We start from the raw sequence: 16,278 nt of genomic DNA on the forward strand, positions 1-16,278 counted from the left end.
CTTTACCTCGTCTTACTTCTTCCTAATGGGCACCTTAATATTCTTTGGAAGCTTCAAGAATTTCAAGCCAACGGCACCTTTGGTGGGCTTGTTCCATATGAATAGGGTCCATCTTATGAATAATGGTAATACTAATAATAAGAAATAAGTCGTTACACGTCACGTATTCATACATTCACACAAACGTCCTTGAGATGCCCACTGATGTCCACGTCAGAGAAGGAAATGAATAACCAAAAAAAAAAAAAAAAAAAAAAAAAGCTTCAGGAAGGTGAGCAGCAATGGCGCCACATATCTACAATTATCTCCATCTCCTCAAATGCGGCCATAATCAGATTACGTCGACGATGAATACGTAACCGCGTGGCTGAGTTTTCGATTGCAAATTACTCGTGAATGCCATTGGGAATTTATTACTTATATGTATTTAAAGGAGAAGGTGCGTGCGTCTAAAGGTGCCTCCACACGGTCGAACAATGTCCGACGGACAAACATTGTTACCAATTAACAATTGTCTGCCGGTCTTTACCTTGTGAGCAGAGTAAAAGCATTGGCAAACAACCTCATCTGGTACCACTGTTTGTTGCCAGATCTACTTCCATCGTTTCAACGCTTATGACGTCATCCTGATTCGCCTGTGATATGGTAACAATGTTTGTCCGTCGGACATTGTTCGACCGTGTGGAGGCACCTTAATGGAGTCCAGCAACGGTGTTGCTGTTATGTGTTTTCCCTGTGGTGTTTATACGAAGGTTTTCATGGTAGGTGTGACGCCTACTTTAAAGGTTCGAGTTCTGGCCGTGTTAGCAGCAGTACAGTTGTGTACGTTAACGCTTACTTGGGGAGTAAGCTTACAAACTGCTCTGTTGTTGTTGTTGTTGTTGTTGCTGTTTTTCTTGTTGCTGTTTTTGTTGTTGGGGCAGTTAGGAAAGCCCTATGGAAGAGCCTTAAAAGATCTGAAAAAGGTGTATCGCGTTGAGTTAAAGATACAGGAATTTTAGTATAGGGTATTTATGATTAATTTATTAGACTGGAAATGACAAAAATAAATAATGTGCATGTTAAACAGCGCAGCAAAATTATTTCTAATATTTATTTTAATTTTTCGTTGGTGAAACAAGGCTCTATTCGACCGAAGATTTTAGCACGTTTCAATTTATGTTTCTGTTCAATTATTTTGCGCTTCCTCTTATAACTGAGAATATATGAACGTGTTTAATTCGTGTCCTTTTTATTTGATCCTTGTTATCAGTATAAGCAATGCTAAGTATGAGTATTAATTACTAAGACCACTTCACATCAAGTTAGGAATATAATGTTTACAACTTACACGTGAGGGGGAAAATCTTGCACGTGTCCCGAGTAAGCTGGTGGTTGGATCACGCCTTGTATTTTTTTTACATCTTTATATTGACCATTTTAAAGAGAATTATTATTATTATTATTATTATTATTATTATTATTAATATAATAATAATAATAATAATAATATTATTATTATTATTATTAGTTAATAAAATAATAATATAATTATTATTTTATTATTATTAAGAATTTTAAAAAAAACAACTAATAATAATAATAATATAATACTTATATTAATTTTATTAATAATAATAATAAATAATAATATATATTATTATTATTATAATATAATAATATTTTTATCTTCTGAATAATAATATATATTATTCAGAAGAATAAACCCCTCAGGGGCCATTAACTTGAGATTCAAGCTTCCAAAGAATATTTAGGTCGTTCATTGGGAAGAAGAGAAACCACTGATTAAAAAAATAAAAAAATCAATAAAATGACATATATATATATATATATATATATATATATATATATATATATATATATATATATATACACACAAAGTTATCAAAAATAAGTAAATAAACGTATTCTTGAATGGGCTAAGTGAAACTTCATGGAGCACCTCTGAGAAATTTGATTTAATACCAGACAATTTATTGTGATTTTGTGAAATGTATTCTACCAAGCCAAGCAATTGGGGACACCTTTTGATATACAGCGTTTAAGACGGTCAAAAGAGGGAGTTGGAGAGGTTGAACAGCGAGGTAAAGTACCCCAGAAGATGAAGGAGAAGAAAGCACAAGGATTGAAAGGTGATATAAGGACATAAACCCATTTTTACAATAAAATTCCAGGGCTTCAGTGGCGTGGTCTGTATAACTCGGGCATTCCACTGAGGTGTGAGAGATGTGTATTTTTGGTGATAGAAGTTCACTCTCGACGTGGTTCGGAAGTCACGTCAAGACGTTGGTCCCTTTGCTAAATATCCACTGGTTCCATGCAACGTAAAAACACCATACAAACAAACAAAAAAACAAACACAATAAAAGTTACTAGTCTCAGAAGTTGAACTACAAGATCGAAAGAAAAAGTGGAGGTAAAGTAAAAAGCTAAGAAGTAGGGAAGCTATTGGCCGTATATATGCTGCAAAAAACTTTTTAGTAATGCCTGCAGTGCACCACGGGAAGGCCACGGTTCGACAGTAACCTCCTACGCGAAGGATACAATGGAAACATTCTATCCCGTGCTTTCACTTCCACTGATCCCCAGCCTCCTCCTGTTTCGCAGCTGACGGGACCGAGCTAAGGAAGTTGCTTGATTCCCGCGTCTGCCGCGCCAGAGAAAATGAGACTGAAGTGGCCGAGTCAACTTCCCCGAAGTTAGGGTTAAAACCCTAAACTTCTTCTAGTATCACTGTTGGTTCAGATAACTGGGCGCGTTCGTCGACTCCTTTGTTTCTCGCGCACGAATCCCGCCTGGGATTTCGTTTCCTCCTTCTCTTCCGGTCTCTTTCATGTTTCCCTCTTAATCCCTTTCGATGAGGGATTTGGATAGAAATCCCCACCCCACCCCCCCCCCCCCCTCCCACTCCAACCCCGAAACGATCCAGGCTCGGATAAACGTAACCGCTATATGTAGGCTTGTTTTCCTGGTAATCTTTGTTCTTCATCGATGCAGATTTTTTTATTATCATTATATTGGTGGTCGTTCAGGAGACGAAATCTTATTCGTATGGAACAAGACCACCAAAGGGACCACTGACTCGAAATCCAAGCTCCAAAGAATGTTGGTTCCAACCTCCCACCGCTAATGAGCCCCCCAACACTGTAGCAGTAACTGATCACGATACAGAGCCAGGGATTTCTCATAGCCCCCGGGGGAGACGCGAACCCCCCTCCGCCAACCCTGCGACATCTGAGTGGCATACAACGACACTAACCACTACACCAGCCGACTAGAATAATTCTGCCTTATTCACATTAACAAGATAGTCTCTTGTCTTCGATATTTGGATTCCCCAATTAAGACAGATGCATTTGGTATATTGTATACATGTGTATATCTGTGTGTGTGTATGTGTGCCACTTCGTACACAACACTTCCTTGAAGGCTACACTCGTATAATTGCAATGCGTGCTAATACGGCTCGGGGAATCTGCTTCTTCTATAAATTGCAGTTGCGCAAAAGGGCTATTTTATTCAGGAAATCTGTCAGAGTCAGCTTCCAGCTTCCAGCTTCCTTCCCGTTTCTAAAAAGAGAGATTTTCCCAGAAGCGGAAGAATCCGATCGGTTCCTTATTATCTGTTTTCGTTTCTCTCCGACTTCTCATATCGGTGGTCGCCACGATTTTGTCCCGTGGAGTTGCTGGTGCTTTTGTATGAGAGAGAGAGAGACAGAGAAAAAGAGAGAGAGAGAGAGAGATTACGCCATCTATCTATCTCCTTTTTAACAGGAGTCTCTTTCGATTTTCAATCCGAGACGAAATCTGTGATGATTGATGATTTCCAAAAGATGGGGTAAGGAAAGTCTGGGCGAGAGGAAATTGTCAACCGGTGTTCGCTATTTATCAGAGGGAAAGTGACTCTCCGATGTAAAAACAGGTCTCAGTCTCGGTATTTTATGTAGTAAACCTATACGCACACACACACACACACACACACACACACACACACACACATATATATATATATATATATATATATATATATATATATATATATATATATATATATATATTTATATGTTGGCCGAGTCAATAACATCACTTAAGTCCTGATATCTCCTCCTCTGTTTCTGCTGGTTCGAAATCCACGAGAGGACGATATAATATAATATATATATATATATATATATATATATATATATATATATATATATTATATATATATATGGCCGAGTCCGGGTCGGAACTTCACTGAAGTCATGGGCCTTTTAAACTTGAGACGTATCCTGTTATAAAAGAAGAATATATATATCTTTATATCTTTATATATATCTTACGTGACCACCAGTGTCTCGTTTCACATTTGGTAACGTTAAGCCCAGAGCGGAAGGCTTACTGGTAACACCTTGTCTGGTAACACATTCTCCTCTCTCTCTCTCTCTCCCTCAGACCCTGAAAAATAGCTAACCTCTCTCTCTCTCTCTCTCTCTCAACCTCCACTCCATTATCTAAGGTCACCAAATCAGAGTCGGAACTACAAAAATAGACATTTATTCAAAGCAAAGTATTAATTGAATAACTCAAATTCTTACAGGATAATTAATGGAATGATAACTCAAGTTCAGATAACTTAGATAACCCCCGGTAAATAATAGTCTTAATCAGTAATAGTCAAGCACCAATTATCTCCTCTCCAAAATACAGTCCCCCTCACTAGATCCGCCTGTTTAAAAGACAGGGGGGACACACTAGTAAGTACACACAATTGTAAAGACAAAGTCAAAAGATTAAATGAAACAGAACATCTTTACAAAATGTCAAAAATAGTCAAGCCACAACTTTGGCTAAATCACAGTAACTCTTACCCATTGCAGCTTGGAATATCACACACTTTCCACAAAACAGAAAAAACATTGCAGAGCCATCCTGGCTCTCTCCAAGTAACTGTCTCCATCGTTCTGGCTAATACATGCCATTAAGAACGGACATAGCTCGTACACGTACACATGAATTCACACCCTTCGGTAACTGGTTGCAGCCAGTTTTCAAAGGCACCTTCTCGAACTACAGGACGATCGTTGACCTGCTAAGTAAGCATCTTAATGTCACGAAACCCAAACTTCCTTATATACTCTCTGTATATAAGGAAGTTAAAAGTGATGAGCCTGTGCATTCCCCCTTTTTACACACACACACACACACACACACACACACACACACACATATATATATATATATATATATATATATATATATATATATATATATATATATATATATAGGATCCTAATCGCCTTTGTACTGTGAAGTCCTCTCTATACCTCGCTTGCTAAAGGAATGAATAGAATTCTGTCGTGTCATTTTATTTTGAGTCTGTCGTTGCGTCAAAATGAATCTAATTTTTAATGTCCCTTTGTGTTTGACATTACCAGCGGCTCTTCCTCGCCTACAGGCGAAGGGAGTATATTAGATCTCTTCAGAGAGAGATAGAGACGGAGACAGAGAGATGGACCTAGGAAGTTTCACATGGAGAGAGAGAAAAAGAGAGAGAGAGAGGCCTAGGACGTTTCACATGGAGAAAGATGAGAGAGAGAGACCTAGGGCGATTCACGTAGAAAGAGAGAGAGAGAGAGAGAGAGAGAGAGAGAAGAGAGAGAGAGAAATACCTAGGAGGATTCACATGGAAAGAGAGAGAGAGAGAGAGAGAGAAACTAGAACGTTTCACGTGGAAAGAGAGACACGTGAGACGTGTCACACACACATAGAGAGAGAGAGAGAGAGAGACCGACCTAGGACGTTTCCCATGCAAAGAGAGAGAGAGAGAGAGAGAGAGAGAGAGAGAGCTGGAGCTGCAATACACTCAAAGCGTCGCAGCAGAGAGAAAAAGAACTTCAATATCCCAAGGGGTTCTCTGTATGTTAGCTACATAAGGCTAAAGTATTTATTTTATTTTTCACATTTAATTAATAAGACTCGCGCCATGGCATGACAGCAGCATTCCCGTCGTTTCAGATTCCAAGGCACTGGGAATTCCTGACCTGGAAGGGTCAGGAGGGAGAGAGAGAGAGAGAGAGAGAAGAGAGAGAGAGAGAGAATGTAAGTTTAATGTTATTAATTTTGGAGAGGGTGAATTTGAGCCCTTCAAAAGGTCCGTGTTACGGAATTGGCTTTATTGTTTTATGCTTTCTATGGGATATAGAGGCGACATAATTGGTTTCGCCACCCTGGGAATCTTGCCGTGTTAATATTCTAGGACAGCCCCAACCAACCCCCGCCCATGGCGGACAAACGGGTTTGCAGGAGGAGGGTGGATGTGTCATGTCTTCCCTACCCTCTGATATCCTACCAACCCTGCTCTGGGTTGCAAGAGTAGAGTGGTTGTGTCATGTCTCCCCTACCTACCCCGCCCTACCTGGGGTGGATAAACAGGTTTGCAGGAGGAGGGTGGATGTGTCATGTCTCCCACACCCTCCCAATCCTTACTTACCCTGCCCTACCTAGGGTGGACAAACAGATTTGCAGGAGGAGGGTGGATGTGTTATGTCTCCCCTACCCTCCCAATCCTTATGTACCCTGTCCACATCTGGGGAGGACAAACATGTTTGCAGGAGGAGGGTGAATGTGTCATGTCTCCCCTACCCTCCCAATTCTTACCTACCCTGCCCTACCTGGGGTGGACAAACAGGTTTGCATGAGGATGGTAGATGTGTCATGTCTCCCACACCCTCTCGATCCCCTACCTAATAGGCACCACCCGGGGTGAACAAACAGGTTTGCAGGAGAAGGGTGGAAATAACCCACGTTCGCTTCATAACATTAACAGACTCGTAATTAAGTGATCACGTACGAGAGTATGCAAATTAGAGAGAGAGAGAGAGAGAGAGAGAGAGAGCGAGTTACAAGGATTAGGATGTCTCAAAGACTTGTCAGTCCATCCTAAGATGAGACATCTTCGTGTTCTCACTTATCTGTAGGAGCAGGTTTTACTGTTCATTCACAGTGTCCTCCTAATGATTTTGTCTAGCTTTCTTTTAAGAGAGATAGAGAGAGAGAGAGAGAGAGAGAGTTACAAGGATTAGGATGTCTCAAAGACTTGTCAGTCCATCCTAAGATGAGACATCTTCGTGTTCTCACTTATCTGTAGAAGCAGGTTTTACTGTTCATTCACAGTGTCCTCCTAATGATTTTGTCTAGCTTTCTTTTAAACTCTTCTTCCATACTGTTGCTATTGACAACTTCTTTCTGGTGGCAGAGAGAGAGAGAGAGAGAGAGAGAGAGAGAGAGAGAGAGAGAATGAATTGATGGATATAAATATTATATATATATATATATATATATATATATATATATATATATATATATGGTATATATGTATATGTATCTGAGAGAGAGAGAGACAGAGAGAGAGAGAGAGAGAGAGAGGGGGGGGGGGGGCATAAGGTATCCCCTGCATCGAAAACTAGTTTCATGTGTACAAAGGACCTTTTGTGGAACGTAGTTGTATTTTTTATGGCTGTCTTATAAATGAGTAAAGAATCTGGTAAACTCTCTCTCTCTCTCTCTCTCTCTCTCTCTCTCTCTCTCTCTCTCTCTCTCTCTCTCTCTAAATCTTACGAAAGCGTAAGGTTCTGAGAAAGCGCTCGGCTTGTTTAATTGTTTACATTTGCTGTGTCGGACAAAACCTGTTGTGCTACGAAAGGCAAAAAAATAATATGGTTGCATAATTATGTGAGCGGAACAAGCAAAGCATCATTTAATTTTCCCCGTAAAATTCTTATTGTTTTGTGCTGGTTATTTCTTGTATTGTTTTTTCACAATCTTCTTTCTGTATTCCCCTTTACCTTCTCTCACTTCCCAATGAACAGTGTATCCTTTGGAAGCTTGAAGAATTTTAAGTCAGTGGTTTAGCCGTTAGCGTCGTGATATGCCACTCATATGTCGCGGGTTCGTGTGTCCACACCCCAGAACGATGAGAACTCACTGGGCTTTGTATCCTGATCAGTTACTGCTGCAGTGTTGGGGGGGCGGGGTGGTCTTTAGCCGTGGGAGGTTGGAACCAACATTCTTTGGAATGTTCAATTTCAAGTCCGGAAAACAATAACCTTAAAATAATTAAAATTTTGCTTTTCTTCAAGATCTAAATCATTAGATCTCAACCTGGGAGGCGTCAGTAATTTCCAGGCGAGACCCTCGAGACAATAAGAAGATTCTTGATAGATTCGTTATTTTGATTCTCTTGCACTAAAAAAGATAAGATAGAGGGGGCGTGGCAATAAAAAGATTAAGATAGAGGAGGCGTGGCAATAAAAAGGTTAAGATAGAAGGGGCGGGACACTAAAAAGATTAAGATAGAGGGGGCGTGGCACTAAAAAGATGAAGTTAGAGGGGGCGTGGCTATAAAAAGGTTAAGATAGAGGGGGCATGGCACTAAAAAGATTAAGATAGAGGAGGCGTGGCATTAAAAAGGTTAAGATATAGGGGTCGTGGCAATAAAAAGATTAAGATAGAGGGGGCGTGGCATTAAAAAGATTGAAAGCCACTGGTCCAAATCTTGAGACTGTGAATAAATAATGGCTACGTTGTATCACTTGCGAATTCGGGATTATTCCAGGATTTTGCAACAAAGAAACTTCAGATCCCAACATTTCCTAAATTGTAGCCTCACAAACATTGTTTCATACTGGTCCTCCTTTTGGAAAAAAAAAAAACCTTAGATGTATACTAACTTGTTTCATAATACGTTCCCTGAGATGTATGCTAGTAATGCAACATGCCCGGTTATGTTTTGCAACGCCCCTACGTTAGGTTAGGTTAGGCAAGGTTAGAGTAGGTGGGGTTAGTGAATATATCTATTAATTTGGGTGTGAGGAACATAATGAGATTATTTCCAAGAAAATTCTATGGTCACTTTTTGAGATATGGCATCCCGCTTTTGTCAGGGAAACGTCCCAGTTATTCGGTTACGTCTCGGGGAAGATGCGTCCCGTTGACATAACTATGGAACAACCCTTGCCCAACGGGTTTCGTTCCCCCCCCACCACCACCACCATCCCCGCCCAACGCTGGCTGCTCCCTCGAGCGAGATTAGCCATTATCAAGATTGTAAACCGTGTAGAACACACACCTAACATCTTCACATACTGCGAAAGGACTGATTAGGGCAATAGCACCGAAGCCTATTCATTCTGAGAGAGAGAGATTTTCGTATAGGCTACTTTCGTCTTGGCATCTTTTGCCTGGATAGCAACCCAAGACGTAGCAGTGTTAATCGGAAGATTCGCCAGACACCAAATCCTGGAACAGTGTTTGCTGTCAGAGTGTCTTGCGGAAGGAGAGCAGTTAGCCATTCTTTGTAGCTTAATGGAGAACAGCTGTTGCCGTGACCTCCGTTATAAACGCCCACAGTCCTCTCATTCGAAAGTGCTTATATAACTGCGTAAGTCAACTGCAGGTTTTTAATCAAGAGGCCATCAGAGCCCAGAGTTTGGACTGGGGTCGTATTATTATTATCATTTATTTATTTATTTATTTATTTATATCTCAGTCATCCTATTCGACTGGGTGGTATTTATAGTGTGGGGGGGGTTCCGGGTTGCATCCTGCCTCCTTATGAGTCCATCACTTTCCTCACTTATGTGCGCTGTTTCCAGAGCACACTCTTCTGCAGGAGTCCTGGAGCTCCTTCGGCATCTTCCTAGTTTTTCCAGGTTCCTTTTCAGGGATCTTGGGATCGTGCCTCCTAGTGTTCCTATGATTATGGCTACAATTTCCACTGGCGTATCCCATATCCTTCTTATTTCTATCTTCAGGTCTTGATACTTATCAATCTTTTCTCTTTCTTTCTCGTCTACTCTGGTGTCTTATGGTATTGCGACATCGATGAGTGATACTTTTATTATTATTATTATTATTATTATTATTATTAGTATTATTGTTATTATATTAAGCATGATCGCACTATTCAAATGTGACACAAAAGAAATCATTTACGTTCCCCATAGATAATGCTTCTGTTTTGGCGAAGAAATAGCCTTCTGAATTCTAAGTAAAGCACAATATGTTACTGGTTAATTACATCGCGTGAGATCTGTTCCCCTTTAACAGCTGCGAAGACCCTGGTAACCCTTCATTTACTTAGGAAACAGCATATTAGTTTAACAAATGGAACCAACTGCGTATGCCTCGCAGTCTTGTGTCCTAGTCGAGTGAGAGAATAAATCTCCGTGTAGGTGTATAAAAGAATTTAACTTTTATTCGTTTTTGGTCAAAGAGAACTATTGAGATGGCTATTTGTCTGTCCGCCCTTGGACCTTAAAAACTGCTTTGGCTAGAGAGCTGCAAATTGGTATGTTGATCATCCACCCTCCAATCATCACACTTACCACATTGCAGCCCTCTAGCCTCAAAAGTTTTTATTTTGTTGAAAGTTTTTTGTCTGTCCGTCTGCACTTTTTCTGTCCGCCCTCGGATCTTAAAAACTGCTGAGGCTAGAGCGCTGGAAATTGGTACATTGATCGTCCACCCTCCAATCTTCACATGTACCAAATTGCAGCCCTCTAGCCTCGGTAGTTTTCATTTTAAGTAAGGTTAAATTTAGCTATGACCATGTGTCTGGCAACGGGCCGTTGCTGAGAGTTTCATACAGCACTATACGCTGTACAGAAAACTCGATTGCGCCGCATGTTTTGCTTGCAATGTATGGAGACTCCTCTCAGTTGATGCAGTCTGCCATGCATATTTCATACCATATTATTCCTGTCAAAGAAGCCTTTGTATTTCATGCAAGAAATACCAAGACACTCTCATGATACGTAACTTTTTTTTCTTTTCATTTCTGCTCCATTTAGGAGATTAATTCTTCGGCGTGTTTTTTCTATCAGTCTTGAATGGACGCTTATCTGCTTGACATAAAGTTCTTTTGATACCGTTGGAACTGTCTTTGTTGATACTAAACACGTTCTTCATATCTTATGCAAGTCTTTGCTTTCATTATTACCCGTAGGGGTATTAGTCCCGTCAGTGCACCTCATATGGTGTACTGTAGGCGTTACTTAAGATTCTTTGCAGCGTCCCTTCGGCCCCTAGCTGCGACCACTTTCAGTCCTTTTACTGTACCTCTTTTCAAATTCTCTTTCTTCCATCTTACTTTCCTCAACCCTTTCCTAACAGTTGATTCATAGTGCAACTGCTTACACCTTTCAAACCTTTTAACTGTCCATTTCAGTTTCAGTGCTGAATGACCTCATAGGTCCCAGTGCTTGGCCTTTTGTCTAAGTTCTGTTTCTATCTATTTTACTTGCATGATTCATTTACTAGAATGAAAATTTTCAAAAATAAATAACGTGCGTTCAACAGTACAGAATAATTACTTCTAATAAAATATAACGTATTTATTTTAATGTTCGTTTGGTGAAAGAACGCGCTATTTGACCGTAGATTTTAGCCCGCACCCCGAGTAAGCAGGAGGTCGGATCACGCCTTGTTTGTTTTCATCTGTAATGACACTTCATGTGAATGATGCTTTTACACGCCATTAGAAATTCATATTTGTCCTCTTCCCCTTTGCGGTAGATTTATTTGCAATAAATCAGTCATGTGTTTTTTGTTTCCCCTTCTATCTCCCTCTTCTTCTTCTTTTTCCCTTTTGTTCCTCTTCAATTCATTAACTGAGATTCCTCTCTATTCATCTTCCCTCCTTCCTTTTCCTTCTCCTTTCCGTTTCTTTTATCAGTTATAGTTTATTTTTTTCATATTTCTATCAATCATTCGTTTGATAAAGGAAATCCTTTACCATTGTTGCTTTTTAGTTTTTCGTCGACATGAAACGATAATCTTGGTGTTCATTTCATCATGAAATAACGTGAGAGTTTGAAGAGAAAAATAGTGTGGTTGTGACAGATGAATCTCTCTCTCTCTCTCTCTCTCTCTCTCTCTCTCTGGGGTGATGATAACTTAAAATTGTTATCATGACATTTTCCAGCAATTTATTCTTAAGAGCCTTACGGATCTGCTTCCAGGATTCCCTAGAAAAGGAAATTGAACTAATTCGTAAGCAGCTTTCATGTTTAAAGTACCCTGGCCATGTAATTGAGGAAGCGATCAATAAATCGGACATTATGTTCTACCGTCCTCCTCAAAACAAGACTAGAGTGACGCCCGATGACTTAGACACTTAGAAATCCTAACCTTCTTGCTTTTACCTGTACCCCAATATCTTAGCCAAATCCCTGATTAACGTCCCACAAACTCCAGTCCCCAATGACACAGGAGCATACAAAAACCCTTGCCTCGATTGTGAGCAATCCTACATAGGTTTTTCACAGGTGAATCACTCCCCCAGACACTGATACAACGCAAACGTTCAGTTAGGTACGGCCAATAGAACTCAGCGATTTGTAACCACTTAAATAACCATAAATCACAGACTAAACTGGAATTTGTCACGTATATTTTATAGCAGCGATTGTTTGTTCAAAAGCCAGATGATAGAATCAGCTTTGATTAAACAAAGAAGTACAATGAATCTCTCAAAAGGAGGGTGGGACTCGGATATTATAGATAAAATCTTCCTCCAGCCAGCGATTAAGAAGATTAAAGAGAAAGTGTCGACTGGAGTGATGTAACAGCTGACCTCTGCATCCCTTGATATAAATATGTATATATATACATATATGTATATAATGCATGATAGCATTTTACATAATTGCATTCATGCATGAATGCATGTAATGGGAGTCACTTAATTCGTTTACATCCGGACTGATAATCAGCGAAAGAAAGAAAGAAAAAGTGAGAGAGAGATATATGAAATGTGTTAATTGAAAATTTCGTTTTAAATTAAGCGTGAGGTCTTGTCCAAAGTGTCCTGTGATTGGGCAAACCGCCCCCCATCCAACCACCACCGGGCGACAGCTGGTGGAGGCCCTCTCTCTCGGGTTTGGGAAAACTTGAGCCAGCCAGTCAGTCAGTCAGTTCTCCTGCTGCAAGAAAACTTTGTCTAAACAACTCCGGCGAATTTCGTTTATGCAATAATTCGTTGGTGGAACTTTGCCTAGACCTTGGAGAGACGCTACGTTTGGCTTTTATTTTGTTTAATTTTTTTTTTTTTCTTACTTTATGCTGCTGCTCTTGCTGTCTTCTGTACTTTAGCTGCTTCCTCTGATAGTTCTCTGTAACAGAAAACAATTGTGCCGGCTTTGTCTGTCCATTCGCACTCTTTCTCTCCGCCTTCATATCTTAAAACCCACTTAGGCTAGAGGGCTGCAAATTGGTAAGTTGATCACCCACTCTCCAGTCATCAAACGTACCAAATTGCAGCCTTCTAGCCCCACTAATTTTTATTATATTTAAGGTTAAAGTTAGCCCTAATCGTGCATCTGGCAACGATAGAGGCCAGGCCACCACCGGGCCGTGGTTAAATTTTAATTGACCGCGGCTCATACAGCATTATACCAAGACCACCGAGAGATAGATATGTTTCTGGTGGCCGTGATTATACGCTGCACAGAAAACTCCAACTTTGGGTAATTTTTTATTTATTTATTTTTATTTTATTTATTTATTTGTTTATTTCCGTTGGTTCTTCTCTTCAATTTCGCGGTGCCATTTTTGCTTACATTATTCTTCTGCTCTGTTTTCTTAAGATCTATTACTTCCTCCTTTATCTTCTTGTTTGAGGTTACTTTTAGTTTTCGTTATTCACTTATTTCTTCCTTCCCATCCTAACATTCAGTTATTGGCAGCGTTGCCATTTTTCTGCTTTTTCTCTTTATTTATTCCCTCCTTTATTTCCAGTTCTTTCTGACGCGTCTCCTCATCACTTTGCACTACTTTTATCCTTCTGCCAGGTCTCCCTTCCCCAATACGATCTTCTGAGAATCGTATTGCATTTTGAGTCATTGATAACGAAAAAAAAAAACCAATCGAGTTTTCTGCACAGCGTATAATGGTGTATTCATTTAATGAGTTCATTATGGCTCTGAAGGTCTCATTTGAGAACTTTTTTCCTATATTAGCGTTCTGTTAGGCAGTTTGTTTTTATTAATGTTTTACTCTCTCTCTCTCTCTCTCTCTCTCTCTCTCTCTCTCTCTCTCTCTCTCTCTCTCTTTTTATTTTGTTTTTATTTTATTTTTGCCGATGATTAAAAATATTACACCCTGTTCTATTTCCTTATTCCAGCGTCCCCTTCGATATGTTGTTTCTGCTTTACTTCATTTACGCTGATGGTGTTTTTCGTATCGTGTGTTGCTCAAGGTCCCCGGATTATGGCGTCTTCCGTATCTAGTAGAATTATGTTCCATATCTTAGAAGCATGTTCCTTATCTTAGAATCGTGTTATCTTCGATATAAAGCGTGATTTAAAGCTGACACCTCACTGAGCCTTTCCTGTAAATACCTTCTTCTTACTTGTTTATCATCTCGATTCGTTAGGGTACCAGATGACGTCACGGGTTTCCGTAGTGCCCGCGTTGGAACCTTCACAGTTTGACAGTCAGGAAGACTTGACTCCGGTACTGTTGATCTAGTAGCATCGAATGTGATTGGAATATATTGTCCTTTGAAACGTGACTAGAGTTTTTGTTACTTTTTTTTATTGCGTGGTGGTGGTGGGGGTGGTGGGGGGGGGGGATGTCTTGGGAGAAGTAAGCCGTGTCTGAGATCAATACTTTGTTATTCGTTAGCTTTAAAACCAGTTGGTAATTCTGTCTTGACTTGTTTGCAATGGTTGTTACAACTCTGAAAGAAATACACTTTGATATGTGTGTGTATATATATTATTATATATATATATATATATATATATCTATATATATATTACATTTATATTTGTATTAATATACCATACATACATACACGCACACAAAGTGGATATCAATATTCGATTCGACGTATAAAACATCCACTCAAACCAAACCACAGATTCCACCTTATCTATTCCATCATCCATCTAATATGCATCGCCCTGTCTCCGTATCCATGACATGCAAGTGACGGGGGGTAGAGGGGCCGGGGAGGGGTGTTAGGGGGTGTTGTGGGGGTGGGGTGGCGGGGTGGGGGGAGGAGGCTAAAATCCACTTTCCGCGCGTCGCTGACGCGGCAGGAAAATTTTCGCCCGTCTGAATGGGAAGGAAAAAATCTCTAATGAGGAGGCTTAGAGAGAGGATTTGGCGAGGATCTGCATATCAAAAAAATACCTTTTTTCCAAATTTTTTTAGGGAAAATTTATCAAAAAAAAAAAAAAATTTTTTTTAAAGGCGAAAAAAATGTTCGTACTTTCACATCACTTCGAAGGAGAGACAGAAAAAAAGATATTGGATTACTTCGAATGGGAATTATTTGGGCGGTGTTATTGATATGGCGCAGTCTCGTAGAAGAGATTTATTTATTTAATATTTTTTTATATATATAAATTGAAGTCGTCATATTTTCAATGGGGGAGATTCTGCTCTACGCGTATTTATCTTTTGGTCGTATGTAAAGTGTGTATGTGTACTTAAATGAGAAAATGTCTGTCTGTGAGTTTGTTTGTTTGTATGAACGCTATGCAAATTCACATTTCTCGACCAGTTTTGATGAGCTTTTAAATGTAAGTGAATATCAAACATGGAAAGGTTTATGGTGAAGACAGAATTAAAATTGGCCCATTAGTTAAGTAAAGGGGCCGGTGTGGGAATGAGGTGAAACATAAAAATTACCGAAAACGACAGATATTAGCATCTAATCCATAGTTTTCAAGGTCGCTAGGATGAATAATGACACTCAGTGCCCCTGAAGTTCAAATTCAGCCCTGATACGAATGTTGGGTTAGAAGGGGTAGGAGAAGGGGGTGATTTAAAAATACTGAAAACTGCAGATATTAGAGTCTAATTCATAGTTTTCGAGGTCGCTGGGATGAATAGGGACACTCCCGATGCCCTTCAAGCCCAAGTCCAGCCCCTGATAGGAATGGGGGTTGAAAAGTGGTGAAAAGTTAAATGTCAAAAATGCTGGGCAATGTAACTGAAGCAACTATCTTAACAGGAATGAGAGAGAGAGAGAGTTTATCTGTCATCATTCAGATGTTACCCTGGCAGCTCCTGGTTGGTCAGCTAGTATATGTATATATATGTGTGTGTGTGCATGCCAACAGAAAAAATTGCAAAACAATCAGTGCCACATTTATAAATTAATTATTGAATCCTAGATGAACTCTATCAGCAGAAAACGTACGCATATGTACGTACACAAAAGGTTAATCAGTTTACATTAACACTACTTAATCTGCAGAACATTTCTCCAGGATCTCTCTCTCTC

At 39.7% G+C, this 16,278-nt stretch overlaps 1 protein-coding gene across 1 annotated transcript in view; it reads right to left on the reverse strand.

The window, feature by feature from the left end:
* LOC135203552 (uncharacterized) overlaps window positions 1-16,278 on the reverse strand; it is a 490,768-nt gene that overhangs the window by 370,028 nt on the left and 104,462 nt on the right. The window lies entirely within an intron of this gene.

This window comes from Macrobrachium nipponense, chromosome 36 (assembly GCF_015104395.2).
Source record: "Macrobrachium nipponense isolate FS-2020 chromosome 36, ASM1510439v2, whole genome shotgun sequence".
NCBI classification, from domain to species: domain Eukaryota; kingdom Metazoa; phylum Arthropoda; class Malacostraca; order Decapoda; family Palaemonidae; genus Macrobrachium; species Macrobrachium nipponense.